The sequence below is a fragment of the Schistocerca americana genome, chromosome X (assembly GCF_021461395.2).
Source record: "Schistocerca americana isolate TAMUIC-IGC-003095 chromosome X, iqSchAmer2.1, whole genome shotgun sequence".
In the NCBI taxonomy this organism is placed as follows: Eukaryota; Metazoa; Arthropoda; class Insecta; order Orthoptera; family Acrididae; genus Schistocerca; species Schistocerca americana.
In genome coordinates, this window is record NC_060130.1 from 52,992,088 (window position 1) to 53,008,190 (window position 16,103).

The following is a 16,103-nucleotide window of genomic DNA, read 5'->3' on the forward strand; positions in this document are numbered from 1 at the left end:
TGTATTAAATTCGGATGCAATTTCTGTGTTTCATCGTCAATATGAAGGTCCGAGGGATACAGTAATCCTGAAGTGAAGCATCGGAATCTAAAACTGGACTCACATGTAAGGCTCAAATCATAGAAAGTTAAAGTGTCAGTTCTCTTGTACTTAGGTCGGCATTGTGCCTTTTGTATTAAGTTTGGATGCAATTTAGGTGTTTCATCGCCAATTGAAATGTTCAAGTTATACAGTAAACCTGAAGAGAAGCATCGGAATCTAAAACTGGACTCACAATAGTGGTTCAAATCATAGAAAGTTAGAGTGTCAGTCCTCTAGTACTTAAGTCGGCATTGTGCCTTTTGTATTAAATTCGGATGCAATTTCTGTGTTTCAACGTCAATAAGAAGGTCCAAGTGATACAGTAAACCTGAAGTGAGGCATCGGAATCTAAAACTGGACTCACAGGAGAGGTCCAAATTATGAAAGTTAGAGAGTCAGTCCTCTTGTACTTAAGTCGGCATTGTGCCTTTTGTATTACATTCGCATGCAATTTCTGTGTTTCATCGTCAATAAGAAGGTCCAAGGGATACAGTAAACCTGAAGTGAAGCATCAGAATCTAAAACTGGACTCACAGGGGGGGTTCAAATAATAGAAAGTGAGAGTGTCAGTCCTTTTGTACTTAAGTCGGCATTGTGCCTTTTGTATTAAATTCGGATGCAATTTCTGTGTTTCATCATCAATAAGAAGGTCCAAGGGCTTCAGTAAAAATGAAGTGATGCATCGGAATCTAAAACTGGGCTCAGAGGAGAGGTTCAAATCATAGAAAGTTAGAGTGTCATTCCTCTTGTGCTTATGTAGGCAATGAGCCTTTTGTATTAAATTCGGATGCAATTTCTGTGTTTGATCGTCAATAAGATGTTCCAAGGGAGACAGTAAACCTGAAGTGAAGCATCGGAATCTAAAACTGGACTCACAGGAGAGGTTCAAATAATAGAAAGAGAGAGTGTCAGTCCCCTACTACTTAAGTCGGCATTGTGCCTTTTGTATTAAATTCGGATGAAATTTCTGTGTTTCATTGTCAATAAGAAGGTCCAAGGGATACAGTAACCCTCAAGTGAAGCATCGGAATCTTAAACTGGACTTACAGGAGTGGTTCAAATCATAGGAAGTTAGAGTGTCATTCCTCTTGTACTTATGTCGGCATTGTGCCTTTTGTATTAAATTCGGATGCAATTTCTGTGTTTCATCGTCAATAAGAAGTTCCAAGGGAGACAGTAAACCTGAAGTGAAGCGTCGGAATCTAAAACTGGACTCACAGGAGAGGTTCAAATAATAGAAAGAGAGAGTGCCAGTCATCTAGTACTTAAGTCGGCATTGTGCCTATTGAATTTAATTCCGATGCAATTTCTGCGTTTGATCGTCAATAAGAAATTCCAAGGTATACAGTAAACCTGAAGTGAAGCATCGGTATCTAAATCTGGACTCACAGGAGAGGTTCAAATCATTGAACGTTAGAGTGTCAGTCCTCTTGTACTTAAGTCGGCATTGTGCCTTTTGTATTAAATTCGGATGCAATTTCTGTGTTTCATCGTCAATAAGAAGGTACAAGGGATACAGTAAACCTGAAGTGAAGCATCGGAATCTAAAACTGGTCTCACAGGAGAGGTTCAAATCATAGAAAGTTAGAGTGTCATTCCTTTTGTACTTAAGTCGGCATTGTGCCTTTTGTATTAAATTCGGATGCAATTTCTGTGTTTCATCGTCAATAAGAAGGTCGTAGGGATACAGTAAACCTGAAGTAAAGGATCGGAATCTAAAACTGGACTCGCAGGAGAGGTTCAAATCATAGAAAGTGAGAGTGTCAGTCCTCTTGTACTTAAGTCGGCATTGTGGATTTTGAATTAAATTCGGATGCAATTTCTGTGTTTCGTCAACAATAAGAAGGTCGAAAGGGATACAGTAAACCTGAAGTGAAGCATAGGAATCTAAAACTGGACTCACAGGAGAGGCTCAAATCATAGAAAGTTAGAGTGTCAGTCCTCTTGTACTTAGGTCGGTATTGTGCATTTTGTATTAAGTTTGGATGCAATTTAGGTGTTTCATCGTCAATTAAAATGTCCAAGTTATACTGTAAACCTGAAGAGAAGCATCGGAATCTAAAACTGGACTCACAGGAGTGGTTCAAATCATAGAAAGTTAGATTGTCAGTCCTCTAGTACTTAAGTCGGCATTGTGCCTATTGTATTAAATTCGGATACAATTTCTGTGTTTCAACGTTAATTAGAAGGTCCAAGGGATACTGTAAACCTGAAGTGAGGCATCGGAATTTAAAACTGGATTCACAGGAGAGGTCCAAATTATGAAAGTTAGAGTGTCAGTCCTCTTATACTTAAGTCGGCATTGTGCCTTTTGTATTAAATTCGGATGCAATTTCTGTGTTTCATCGTCAATATGAAGGTCCGAGGGATACAGTAAACCTGAAGTGAAGCATCGGAATCTAAAACTGGACTCACATGTAAGGCTCAAATCATAGAAAGTTAAAGTGTCAGTTCTCTTGTACGTAGGTCGGCATTGTGCCTTTTGTATTAAGTTTGGATGCAATTTAGGTGTTTCATCGTCAATTAAAATGTTCAAGTTATACAGTAAACCTGAAGAGAAGCATCGGAATCTAAAACTGGACTCACAATAGTGGTTCAAAACATAGAAAGTTAGAGTGTCAGTCCTCTAGTACTTAAGTCGGCATTGTGCCTTTTGTATTAAATTCGGATGCAATATCTGTGTTTCATCGTCAATAAGAAGGTCCGAGGGATACAGTAAACCTGAAGTGAGGCATCGGAATCTAAAACTGGACTCACGGGAGAGGTCCAAATTATGAAAGTTAGAGTGTCAGTCCTCTTGTACTTAAGTCGGCATTGTGCCTTTTGTATTAAATTCGCATGCAATTTCTGTGTTTCATCGTCAATAAGAAGGTCCTAGGGATACAGTAAACCTGAAGTGAAGCATCAGAATCTAAAACTGGACTCACAGGGGGGGTTCAAATAATAGAAAGTGAGAGTGTCAGTCCTCTTGTACTTAAGTCGGCATTGTGAATTTTGTATTAAATTCGGATGCAATTTCTGTGTTTCATCGTCAATAAGAAGGTCCAAGGGATTCAGTAAAAATGAAGTGATGCATCGGAATCTTAAACTGGCCTCAGAGGAGAGGTTCAAATCATAGAAAGTTAGAGTGTCTTTCCTCTTCTGCTTATGTCGGCAATGTGCCTTTTGTATTAAATTCGGATGCAATTTCTGTGTTTGATCGTCAATAAGAAGTTCCAAGGGAGACAGTAAACCTGAAGTGAAGCATCGGAATCTAAAACTGGACTCACAGGTGAGGTTCAAATAATAGAAAGAGAGAGTGTCAGTCCCCTACTACTTAAGTCGGCATTGTGCCTTTTGTATTAAATTCGGATGAAATTTCTGTGTTTCATTGTCAATAAGAAGGTCCAAGGGTTACAGTAACCCTCAAGTGAAGCATCAGAATCTTAAACTGGACTTACAGGAGTGGTTCAAATCATAGGAAGTTAGAGTGTCATTCCTCTTGTACTTATGTCGGCATTGTGCCTTCTGTATTAAATTCGGATGAAATTTCTGTGTTTCATTGTCAATAAGAAGGTCCAAGGGATACAGTAAACCTGAAGTGAAGCATCGGAATCTTAAACTGTACTCACAGGAGAGGTTCAAATCATAGAAAGTTAGAGTGTCAGTCCTCTAGTACTTATGTCGGCATTGTGCCTTTTGTATTAAATTCGGATGCAATTTCTGTGTTTCATCGTCAATACGACGGTCCAAGGGATACAGTAAACCTGAAGTGAAGCATCGGAATCTAAAACTGGACTCACAGGAGAGGTTCAAATCATAGAAGGTGAGAGTGTCAATCCTCTTGTGCTTAAGTCGGCATTGTGGATTTTGTATTAAATTCGGATGAAATTTCTGTGTTTCATTGTCAATAAGAAGGTCCAAGGGTTACAGTAACCCTCAAGTGAAGCATCGGAATCTTAAACTTGACTTACAGGAGTGGTTCAAATCATAGGAAGTTAGAGTGTCATTCCTCTTGTACTTATGTCGGCATTGTGACTTTTGTATTAAATTCGGATGCAATTTCTGTGTTTCATCGTCAATAAGAAGTTCCAAGGGAGACAGTAAACCTGAAGTGAAGCGTCGGAATCTAAAACTGGACTCACAGGAGAGGTTCAAATAATAGAAAGAGAGAGTGCCAGTCCCCTTGTACCTAAGTCGGCATGGTGCCTTTTGTATTAAATTCGGATGCAATTTCTGTGTTTCATCGGCAATATGAAGGTCCAAGGGATACAGTAAACCTGAAGTGAAGCATCGGAATCTAAAACTGGACTCACAGGTGAGGCTCAAATCACAGGAAGTTAAAGTGTCAGTCCTCTTGTACTTAGGTCGGCATTGTGCCTTTTGTATTAAGTTTGGATGCAATTTAGGTGTTTCATCGTCAATGAAAAGGTCCAAGTTATACAGTAGACCTGAAGAGAAAAATCGGAATCTAAAACTGGACTCACAGGAGAGGTTCAAGTCATAGAAAGGGAGAGTGTCAGTCCCCTTGTACTTAAGTCGGCATTGTGCCTTTTGTATTAAATTCGGATGAAATTTCTGTGTTTCATCGTCAATAAGAAGGTTCAAGGGTTACAGTAAACCAGAAGTGAACCAACGGTAATCTAAAACTGGACTCACAGGAGAGGTTCAAATCATAGAAAGTTAGAGTGTCAGTCCTCTAGTACTTAAGTCGGCATTGTGCCTACTGAATTTAATTCCGATGCAATTTCTGCGTTTGATCGTCAATAAGAAATTCCAAGGTATACAGTATACCTTAAGTTAAGCATCGGTATCTAAAACTGGACTCACAGGAGAGGTTCAAATCATTGAAAGTTAGACTGTCAGTCCTCTTGTACTTAAGTCGGCATTGTGCCTTTTGTATTAAATTCGGATGAAATTTCTGTGTTTCATCGTCAATAAGAAGGTCCAAGGGATACAGTAAACCTGAAGTGAAGCATCGGAATGTAAAACTGGACTCACAGGAGGGGTTCAAATAATAGAAGGTGAGAGTGTCAGTCCCCTTGTACTTAAGCCGGCATTGTGCCTTTTGTATTAAATTCGGATGACATTTCTGTGTTTCATCATCAATAAGAAGGTCCAAGGGATACAGTAAACCTCAAGTGAAGCATCGTAATCTAAATCTGGACTCACTGGAGAGGTTCAAATCATAGAAAGTTAGAGTGTTAGTCCTCTAGTACTTAAGTCGGCATTGTGCCTTTTGTATTAAATTCGGATGCAATTTCTGTGTTTCATCGTCAATAAGAAGGTCCAAGGGATACAGTAAACCTGAAGTGAGGCATCGGAATCTAAAACTGAACTCGCAGGAGAAGTTCAAATTGTAGAAAGTGAGACTGTCAGTCCTCTTGTACTTATGTCGGCATTGTGCCTTTTGTATTAAATTCTGTTGCAATTTCTGTGTTTCATCGTCAATAAGAAGGTCCAAGGGACACAATAAACCTGAAGTGAAGCAACGGAATCTAAAACTGGACTCACAGGAGAGGTTCATATCATAGACAGTTAGAGTGTCAGTCCACTAGTACCTAAGTCGGCATTGTGCCTATTGAATGTAATTCCGATGCAATTTCTGCGTTTCATCGTCAATAAGAAGTTCCAAGGTATACAGTAAACCTGAAGTGAGGCATCGGAATCTAAAACTAGACTCACAGGAGAGGTTCAAATCATAGAAAGTTAGAGTGTCAGTACTATTGTACTTAAGTCGGCATTGTGACTTTTGTATTAAATTCGGATGCAATTTCTGTGTTTCATCGTCAATAAGAAGGTCCAAGGGATACAGTAAACCTGAAGTGAAGCATCAGAATCTAAAACTGGACTCACAGGAGAGGTTCATATCATAGAAAGTTAGAGTGTCGGTCCTCTTGTACTTAAGTCGGCAATGTGCCTTTTGTATTAAATTCGGATACAATTTCTGTGTTTCATCGTCAATAAGAAGGTCCAAGGGATACAGTAAACCTGAAGTGAAGCATCGGAATCTAAAACTGGACTCACAGGAGAGGTTCAAATCATGAGATAGTGAGAGTGTCAGTCCTCTTGTTCTTAAATCGGCATTGTGCTTTTGTATTAATTTCGGATGCAATTTCTGTGTTTCATCGTCAATAAGGAGGTGCAAGGGAGACAGTAAACCTGAAGTGAAGCATCGGATTCTAAAACTGGACTCACAGGAGAGGTTCAAATCATAGAAAGTTAGAGTGTCAGTCCTCTTGTACTTAAGTCGGCATTGTGCCTTTGTATTAAATTCGGATGCAATTTCTGTGTTTCATCGTCAATAAGAAGGTGCAAGGGATACAGTAAACCTGAAGTGAAGCATCGGAATCTAAGACTGAACTCACAAGAGAGGTTAAAATCATAGAAAGGGAGAGTGTCAGTCCTCTTGTACTTAAGTCGCCATTGTGCCTTTTGTATTAAATTCGGATGCAATTTCTGTGATTCATCGTCAATAAGAAGGTCCAAGGGGTACAGTAAACCTGAAGTGAAGCATCGGAATCTAAAACTGGACTCACAGGAGAGGTTCAAATCATAGAAAGTGAGAGTGTCAGTCCTCTTGTGCTTAGGTCGGCATTGTGCTTTTTGAATTTAATTCCGATGCAATCTCAGCGTTTCATCGTCAATCAGAATTTCCAAGGTATACAGTAAACCTGAAGTGAAGCATCGGAATCTAAAAATGGACTCACAGGAGAGGTTCAAATCATAGAAAGCGAGAGTGTCAGTCCTCTTGTACATAAGTCGGCATTGTGCCTTTTGTATTTAATTCGGATGCAATTTCTGTGTTTCATCGTCAATAAGTAGATCCAAGGGATACAGTAAACCTGAAGTGAAGCATCGGAATCTAAAACTGGGCTCACAGGAGAGGTTCAAATCTTAGAAAGAGAGAGTGTCAATCTTCTTGTACTTAAGTCGGCATTGTGTCTTTTGTATTAAATTCGGATGCAATTTCTGCGTTTCATCGTCAATAGGAAGGTCCAAGAGATACAGTTTACCTGAAGTGAAGCATCGGAATCTATAACTGGACTCACAGGAGAATTTCAAATCATAGAGAGTTAAAGTGTCACTCCACTTGTACTTAAGTCGGCATTGTGCCTTTTGTATTAAATTCGGATGCAATTTCTGTGTTCCATCGTCAATAAGAAGGTCCAAGGGATACAGTACACCTGAAGTGAAGCATCGGAATCTAAAACTGGTCTCACAGGAGAGGTTCAAATCATAGAAAGTTAGAGTGTCAGTCCTCTTGTACTTAAGTCGGCATTGTGACTTTTTTATTAAATTCGGATGCAATTTCGGTGTTTCATCGTCAATAAGAAGGTACAAGGGATACAGTATACCTGATGTGAAGCATCGAAATCTAAAACTGGACCCACAGGAGAGGTTCAAATCATAGAAAGTGAGAGTGTCAGTCCTCTTGTACTTTAGTCGGCATTGTGCCGTTTGTATTAAATTCGGATGCAATTTCTGTGTTTCATCGTCAATAAGAAGGTCCTAGGGATACATAAACCTGAAGTGAAGGATCGGAATCTAAAACTGGACTCGCTGGAGAGATTCAAATCATAGAGAGTGAGAGTGTCAGTCCTCTTGTACTTAAGTCGGCATTGTGGATTTTGAATTAAATTCGGATGCAATTTCTGTGTTTCATCGTCAATAAGAAGGTCCAAGGGATACAGTAAACCTGAAGTGAAGCATCGGAATCTAAAACTGGACTCACAGGAGAGGCTCAAATCATATAAAGTTAGAGTGTCAGTCCTCTTGTACTTAGGTCGGCACTGTGCCTATTGTATTAAGTTTGGATGCAATTTAGATGTTTCTTCGTCAATAAGAAGGTCCAAGTTATACAGTAAACCTGAAGAGAAGCATCGGAATCTAAATCTGGACTCACAGGAGAGGTTCATATCATAGAAAGTTAGAGTGTCAGTCCTCTTGTACTTAAGTCGGCATTGTGCCTTTTGTATTAAATTCGGATGCAATTTCTGTGTTTCATCGTCAATAAGAAGGTCCAAGGGATACAGTAAACCTGAAGTGAGGCATTCGAATCTAAAACTGGGCTCACAGGAGAGGTTCAAATCATAGAAAGTTAGAGTGTCATTCCTCTTGTACTTAAGTCGGCATTGTGCCATTTGTATTAAGTTCGGATGCAATTTCTGTGTTTCATCGTCAATAAGAAGGTCCAAGGGATACAGTAAACCTGAAGTGTAGCATCGGAATCTAAACTGGACTCACAGGAGAGGTTCAAATAATAGATAGAGAGAGTGTCAGTACCCTTGTACTTAAGTCGGCATTGTGCCTTTTGTATTAAATTCGGATGAAATTTCTGTGTTTCATCGTCAATAAGAAGGTAATAGGGATACAGTAAACCTGAAGTGAAGCATCGGAATCTAAACTGGACTCACAGGAGAGGTTCAAATCATAGAAAATGAGAGTGTCAATCCTCTTGTACTTAAGTCGGCATTGTGGATTTTGTATTAAATTCGGATGCAATTTCTGTGTTTCATCGTCAATGAGAAGGTCCAAGGGATACATAAACCTTAAGTGAAGCATCGGAATCTAAAACTGGACTCACAGGAGACGCTCAAATCATAGAAAGTTAGAGTGTCAGTCCTCTTGTACTTAGGTCGGCATTGTGCATTTTGTATTAAGTTTGGATGCAATTTAGGTGTTTCATCGTCAATATGAAGGTCCAAGTTGTACACTAAACCTGAAGAGAAGCATCGGAATCTAAAACTGGACTCACAGGAGAGGTTCAAATCTTAGAAGGTTAGAGTGTCAGTCCTCTTGGACTTAAGTCGGCATTGTGCCTATTGTATTAAATTCGGATGCAATTTCTGTGTTTCATCGTCAATTAGAGGGTCCATGGGATACTGTAAACCTGAAGTGAATCATCGGAATCTAAAACTGGATTCACAGGAGACGTCCAAATTATGAAAGTTAGAATGTCAGTCCTCTTGTACTTAAGTCGGCATTGTGCCTTTTGTATTAAATTCGGATGCAATTTCTGTGTTTCATCGTCAATATGAAGGTCCAAGGGATACAGTAAACCTGAAGTGAAGCATCGGAATCTAAAACTGGACTCACAGGTGAGGCCCAAATCACAGAACGTTAAAGTGTCAGTCCTTTTGTACTAAGGTCGGCATTGTGCCTTTTGTATTAAGTTTGGATGAAATTTAGGTGTTTCATCGTCAATTAGAAGGTCCAAGTTATACAGTAAACCTGAAGAGAAGCATCGGAATCTAAAACAGGACTCACAGGAGAGGTTCAAATCATTGAAAGTTAGAGTGTCAGTCCTCTAGTACTTAAGTCGGCATTGTGCCTTTTGTATTAAATTCGGATGCAATTTCTGTGTTTCATCGTCAATAAGAAGGTCCAAGGGATACAGTAAACCTGAAGTGAGGCATCGGAATCTAAAACTGGACTCACAGGAGAGGTCCAAATTATGAAAGTTAGAGTGTCAGTCCTCTTGTACTTAAGTCGGCATTGTGCCTTTTGTATAAAATTCGGATGCAATTTCTGTGTTTCATCGTCAATAAGAAGGTCCAAGGGATACAGTAAACTTGAAGTGAAGCATCGGAATCTAAAACTGGACTCACAGGAGAGGTTCAAATCATGAGATAGTGAGAGTGTCAGTCCTCTTGTTCTTAAGTCGGCATTGTGCTTTTGTATTAATTTCGGATGCAATTTCTGTGTTTCATCGTCAATACGGAGGTGCAAGGGAGACAGTAAACGTGAAGTGAAGCAACGGATTCTAAAACTGGACTCACAGGAGAGGTTAAAATCATAGAAAGTTAGAGTGTCAGTCCTCTTGTACTTAAGTCGGCATTGTGCCATTTGTATTAAATTCGGATGCAATTTCTGTGTTTCATCGTCAATAAGAAGGTGCAAGGGATACAGTAAACCTGAAGTGAAGCATCGGAATCCAAGACTGAACTCACAAGAGAGGTTCAAATCATAGAAAGGGAGAGTGTCAGTCCTCTTGTACTTAAGTCGCCATTGTGCCTTTTGTATTAAATTCGGATGCAATTTCAGTGATTCATCGTCAATAAGAAGGTCCAAGGGGTACAGTAAACCTGAAGTGAAGCATCGGAATCTAAAACTGGACTCACAGGAGAGGTTCAAATCATAGAAAGTGAGAGTGTCAGTCCTCTAGTACATAAGTTGGCATTGTGCCTTTTGTATTAAATTCGGATGCAATTTCTGTGTTTCATCGTCAATAAGAAAGTCCAAGAGATACAGTAAATCTGAAGTGACGCATCGGAATCTATCACTGGACTCACAGGAGAATTTCAAATCATAGAGAGTTAAAGTGACACTCCACTTGTACTTAAGTCGGCATTGTGCCTTTTGTATTAAATTCGGATGCAATTACTGTGTTTCATCGTCAATAAGAAGGTCCAAGGGATACAGTAAACCTGAAGTGAAACATCGGAATCTAAAACTGGTCTCACAGGAGAGGTTCAAATCATAGAAAGTTAGAGTGTCAGTCCTCTTGTACTTAAGTCGGCATTGTGACTTTTGTATTAAATTCGGATGCAATTTCGGTGTTTCATCGTCAATAAGAAGGTACAAGGGATACAGTAAACCTGAAGTGAAGCATCGAAATCTAAAACTGGACCCACAGGAGAGGTTCAAATCATAGAAAGTGAGAGTGTCAGTCCTCTTGTACTTAAGTCGGCAATGTGCCGTTTGTATTAAATTCGGATGCAACTTCTGTGTTTCATAGTCAATAAGAAGGTCCTAGGGATACAGTAAACCTGAAGTGAAGGATCGGAATCTAAAACTGGACTCGCAGGAGAGGTTAAAATCATAGAAAGTGAGAGTGTCAGTCCTCTTGTACTTAAGTCGGCATTGTGGATTTTGAATTAAATTCGGATGCAATTTCTGTGTTTCATCGTCAATAAGAAGGTCCTAGAGATACAGTAAACCTGAAGTGAAGCATCGGAATCTAAACTGGACTCACAGGAGAGGTTCAAATCATAGAAAATGAGAGTGTCAATCCTCTTGTACTTAAGTCGGCATTGTGGATTTTGTATTAAATTCGGATGAAATTTCTGTGTTTCATCGTCAATAAGAAGGTCCAACGGATACAGTAAACCTGAAGTGAAGCATCGGAATCTAAAACTGGACTCACAGGAGACGCTCAAATCATAGAAAGTTAGAGTGTCAGTCCTCTTGTACTTAGGTCGGCATTGTGCATTTTGTATTAAGTTTGGATGCAATTTAAGTGTTTCATCGTCAATATGAAGGTCCAAGTTGTACAGTAAACCTGAAGAGAAGCATCGGAATCTAAAACTGGACTCACAGGAGAGGTTCAAATCTTGGAAAGTTAGAGTGTCAGTCCTCTTGGACTTAAGTCGGCATTGTGCCTATTGTATTAAATTCGGGTGGTATTTCTGTTTTTCATCGTCAATTAGAGGGTCCAAGGGATACTGTAAACCTGAAGTGAGGCATCGGAATCTAAAACTGGATTCACAGGAGAGGTCTAAATTATGAAAGTTAGAGTGTCAGTCCTCTTGTACATAAGTCGGCATTGTGCCTTTTATATTATATTCGGATGCAATTTCTGTGTTTCATCGTCAATATGAAGGTCCAAGTGATACAGTAAACCTGAAGTGAAGCATCGGAATCTAAAGCTGGACTCACAGGTGAGGCTCAAATCACAGAAAGTTAAAGTGTCAGTCCTCTTGTACTTAGGTCGGCATTGTGCCTTTTGTATTAAGTTTGGTTGCAATTTAGGTGTTTCATCGTCAATTAAAAGGTCCAAGTTGTACAGTAAACCTGAAGAGAAGCATCGGAATCTAAAACAGGACTCACAGGAGAAGTTCAAATCATAGAAAGTGAGAGTGTCAGTCCTCTTGTACTTAAGTCGGCATTGTGCCTTTTGTATTAAATTCGGATGCAATTTCTGTGTTTCATCGTCAATAAGAAGTCCAAGGGATACAGTAAACCTGAAATGAAGCATCGGCATCTAAAACTGGACTCACAGGAGAGGTTCAAATCATAGAAAGTGAGAGTGTCAGTCCTCTTGTACATAAGTCGGCATTGTGCCTTTTGTGTTAAATTCGGATGCAATTTCTGTGTTTCATCGTCAATAAGTAGGTCCAAGGGATACGGTAAACCTGAAGTGAAGCATCGGAATCTAAAACTTGACTCACTGGAGAGGTTCAAATCATAGAAATTCTGAGTGTCACTCCTCTTGTGCTTAAGTCGGCATTGTGCTTTTTGAATTTAATTCCGATGCAATCTCAGCGTTTCATCGTCAATAAAAAGTTCCAAGGTATACAGTAAACCTGAAGTGAAGCATCGGAATCTAAAACTGGACTCACAGGAGAAGTTCAAATCATAGAAGGTGAGAGTGTCAGTCCTCTTGTGCTTAAGTCGGCATTGTGCCTTTTGTTTTAAATTCGGATGCAATTTCTGTGTTTCATCGTCAATAAGAAGTCCAAGGGATACAGTAAACCTGAAGTGAAGCATCGGAATCTAAAACTGGACTCACAGGAGAGGCTCAAATCATATAAAGTTAGAGTGTCAGTCCTCTTGTACTTAGGTCGGCACTGTGCCTATTGTATTAAGTTTGGACGCAATTTAGATGTTTCTTCGTCAATAAGAAGGTCCAAGTTATACAGTAAACCTGAAGAGAAGCATCGGAATCTAAAACTGGACTCACAGGAGAGGTTAATATCATAGAAAGTTAGAGTGTCAGTCCTCTTGTACTTAAGTCGGCATTGTGCCTTTTGTATTAAATTCGGATGCAATTTCTGTGTTTCATCGTCAATAAGAAGGTCCAAGGGATACAGTAAACCTGAAGTGAGGCATTGGAATCTAAAACTGGGCTCACAGGAGAGGTTCCAATCATAGAAAGTTAGAGTGTCATTCCTCTTGTACTTAAGTCGGCATTGTGCCTTTTGTATTAAATTCGGATGCAATTTCTGTGTTTCATCGTCAATAAGAAGGTCCAAGGGATACAGTAAAGCTGAAGTGAGCATCGGAATCTAAACTGGACTCACAGGAGTGGTTCAAATAATAGAAAGAGAGAGTGTCAGTCCCCTTGTACTTAAGTCGGCATTGTGCCTTTTGTATTAAATTCGGATGAAATTTCTTTGTTTCATCGTCAATAAGAAGGTCCTAGGGATACAGTAAACCTGAAATGAAGCATCGGAATCTAAACTGGACTCACAGGAGAGGTTTAAATCATAGAAAATGAGAGTGTGAATCCTCTTGTACTTAAATCGGCATTGTGGATTTTGTATTAAATTCGGATGCAATTTCTGTGTTTCATCGTCAATAAGAAGGTCCAAGGGATACAGTAAACCTGAAGTGAAGCATCGGAATCTAAAACTGGATTCACAGGAGACGCTCAAATCATAGAAAGTTAGAGTGTCAGTCCTCTTGTACTTAGGTCGGCATTGTGCATTTTGTATTAAGTTTGGATGCAATTTAGGTGTTTCATCGTCAATATGAAGGTCCAAGTTGTACAGTAGACCTGAAGAGAAGCATCGGAATCTAAAACTGGACTCACAGGAGAGGTTCAAATCTTAGAAAGTTGGAGTGTCAGTCCTCTTGGTCTTAAGTCGGCATTGTGCCTATTGTATTAAATTCGGATGCAATTTCTGTTTTTCATCGTCAATTAGATGGTCCAAGGGATACTGTAAACCTGAAGTGGGGCATCGGAATCTAAAACTGGATTCACAGGAGAGGTCCAAATTATGAAAGTTAGAGTGTCAGTCCTCTTGTACATAAGTCGGCATTGTGCCTTTTGTATTAAATTCGGATGCAATTTCTGTGTTTCATCGTCAATATGAAGGTCCAAGGGATACAGTAAACCTGAAGTGAAGCATCGGAATCTAATACTGGACTCACAGGTGAGGCTCAAATCACAGAAAGTTAAAGTGTCAGTCCTCTTGTACTTAGGTCGGCATTGTGCCTTTTGTATTAAGTGTGGATGCAATTTAGGTGTTTCATCGTCAATTAAATGGTCCAAGTTATACAGTAAACCTGAAGAGAAGCATCGGAATCTAAAACTGGACTCACAGGAGAGGTTCAAATCATAGAAAGTTAGAGTGTCAGTCCCCTAGTACTTAAGTCGGCATTGTGCCTTTTGTATTAAATTCGGATGCAATTTCTGTGTTTCATCGTCAATAAGAAGGTCCAAGGGATACAGTAAACCTGAAGTGAGGCATCGGAATCTAAAACTGGACTCACAGGAGAGGTCCAAATTATGAAAGTTAGAGTGTCCGTCCTCTTGTACTTAAGTCGGCATTGTGCCTTTTGTATTAAATTCGGGTGCAATTTCTGTGTTTTATCGTCAATAAGAAGGTCCAAGGGATACAGTAAACCTGAAGTGAAGCATCGGAATCTAAAAGTGGACTCAGAGGAGAGGCTCAAATCATAGAAAGTTAGAGTGTCGGTCCTCTTGTACTTAAGTCGGCATTGTGCCTTTGGTATTAAATTAGGATGCAATTTCTGAGTTTTGTCCTCAATAAGAAGGTCCAAGGGATACAGTAATCCTGAAGTGAAGCATCGGAATATAAAACTGGACTCACAGGAGAGTTTCAAATCATAGAAAGTTAGAGTGTCAGTCCTCTTGTACTTAAGTCGGCATTGTGCCTTTTGAATTTAATTCCGATGCAATTTCTGTGTTTCATCGTCAATAAGGAGTTCCAAGGTATACAGTAAACCTGAAGTGAAGCATCGGAATCTTAAACTGGACTCACAGGAGAGGTTCAAATCAAAGAAAGTTAGAATGTCAGTCCTCTTGTACTTAAGACGGCATTGTGCCTTTTGAATTTAATTCCGATGCAATTTCTGTGGTTCATCGTCAATAAGAAGTTCCATGGTATACAGTAAACCTGAAGTGAAGTATCGGAATCTAAAACTGGACTCACAGGAGAGGTTCAAATCATAGAAAGTGAGAGTGTCAGTCCTGTTGTACTTAAGTCGGCATTATGCCTTTTGTATTAAATTCGGATGCAATTTCTGTGTTTCATCGTCAATAAGACTTTCCAAGGAATACAGTAAACCTGAAGTGAAGCATCGGAATCTAAAACTGGACTCACCGGAGAGGTTCAAATCATAGAAAGTGAGAGTGTCAGTCCTCTTGTCCTTAAGTCGGCATTGTGCCTTTTGAATTTTATACCGATGCCATTTCTGTGTTCCATCGTCAATAAGAAGTTCCAAGGTATACAGGAAACCTGAAGTGAAGCATCGGAATCTAAAACTGGACTCACAGGAGAGGTTCAAATCATAGAAGGTTAGAGAGTCAGTCATCTTGTACTTAAGTCGGCATTGTGCCTTTTAAATTTAATACCGATGCAATATCTGTGTTTCATCGTCAATACGAAGTTCCAAGGTATACAGTAAACCTGAAGTAAAGCATAGGAATCTAAAACTGGACTCAGAGGAGAGGTTCAAATCATAGAAAGTTAGAGTGTCAGTCCTCCTGCACTTAAGTCGGCATTGTATATTTTGAATTTAATTCCGATGCAATTTCTGTGTTTCATCGTCAGTAAGAAGTTCCACGGTATACAGTAAACCTGAAGTGAAGCATCGGAATCTAAAACTGGACTCACAGGACAGTTTCAAATCATAGAAAGTTAGAGAGTCAGTCCTCTTGTACTTAAGTCGGTATTGTGCCTTTAAAATTTAATTCCGATGCAATTTCTGTGTTTCATCGTCAATAAGAAGTTCCAAGGTATACAGTAAACCTGAAGTAAAGCATCGGAATCCAAAACTGGACTCAGAGGAGAGGTTAAAATCAAAGAAAGTTAGAGTGTCGGTCCTCTTGTACTTAAGTCGGCATTGTGCTTTTTGTATTAAATTCGGATGCAATTTCTGTGTTTTGTCGTCAATAAGAAGGTCCAAGGGATACAGTAAACCTGAAGTGAAGCATCGGAATCTAAAACTGGACTCACAGGAGAAGTTCAAATCATAGAAAGTTAGAGTGTAAATCCTCTTGTACTTAAGTCGGCATTGTGCCTTTTGTATTAAATTCGAATGCAATTTCTATGTTTCATCGTCAATAAGAA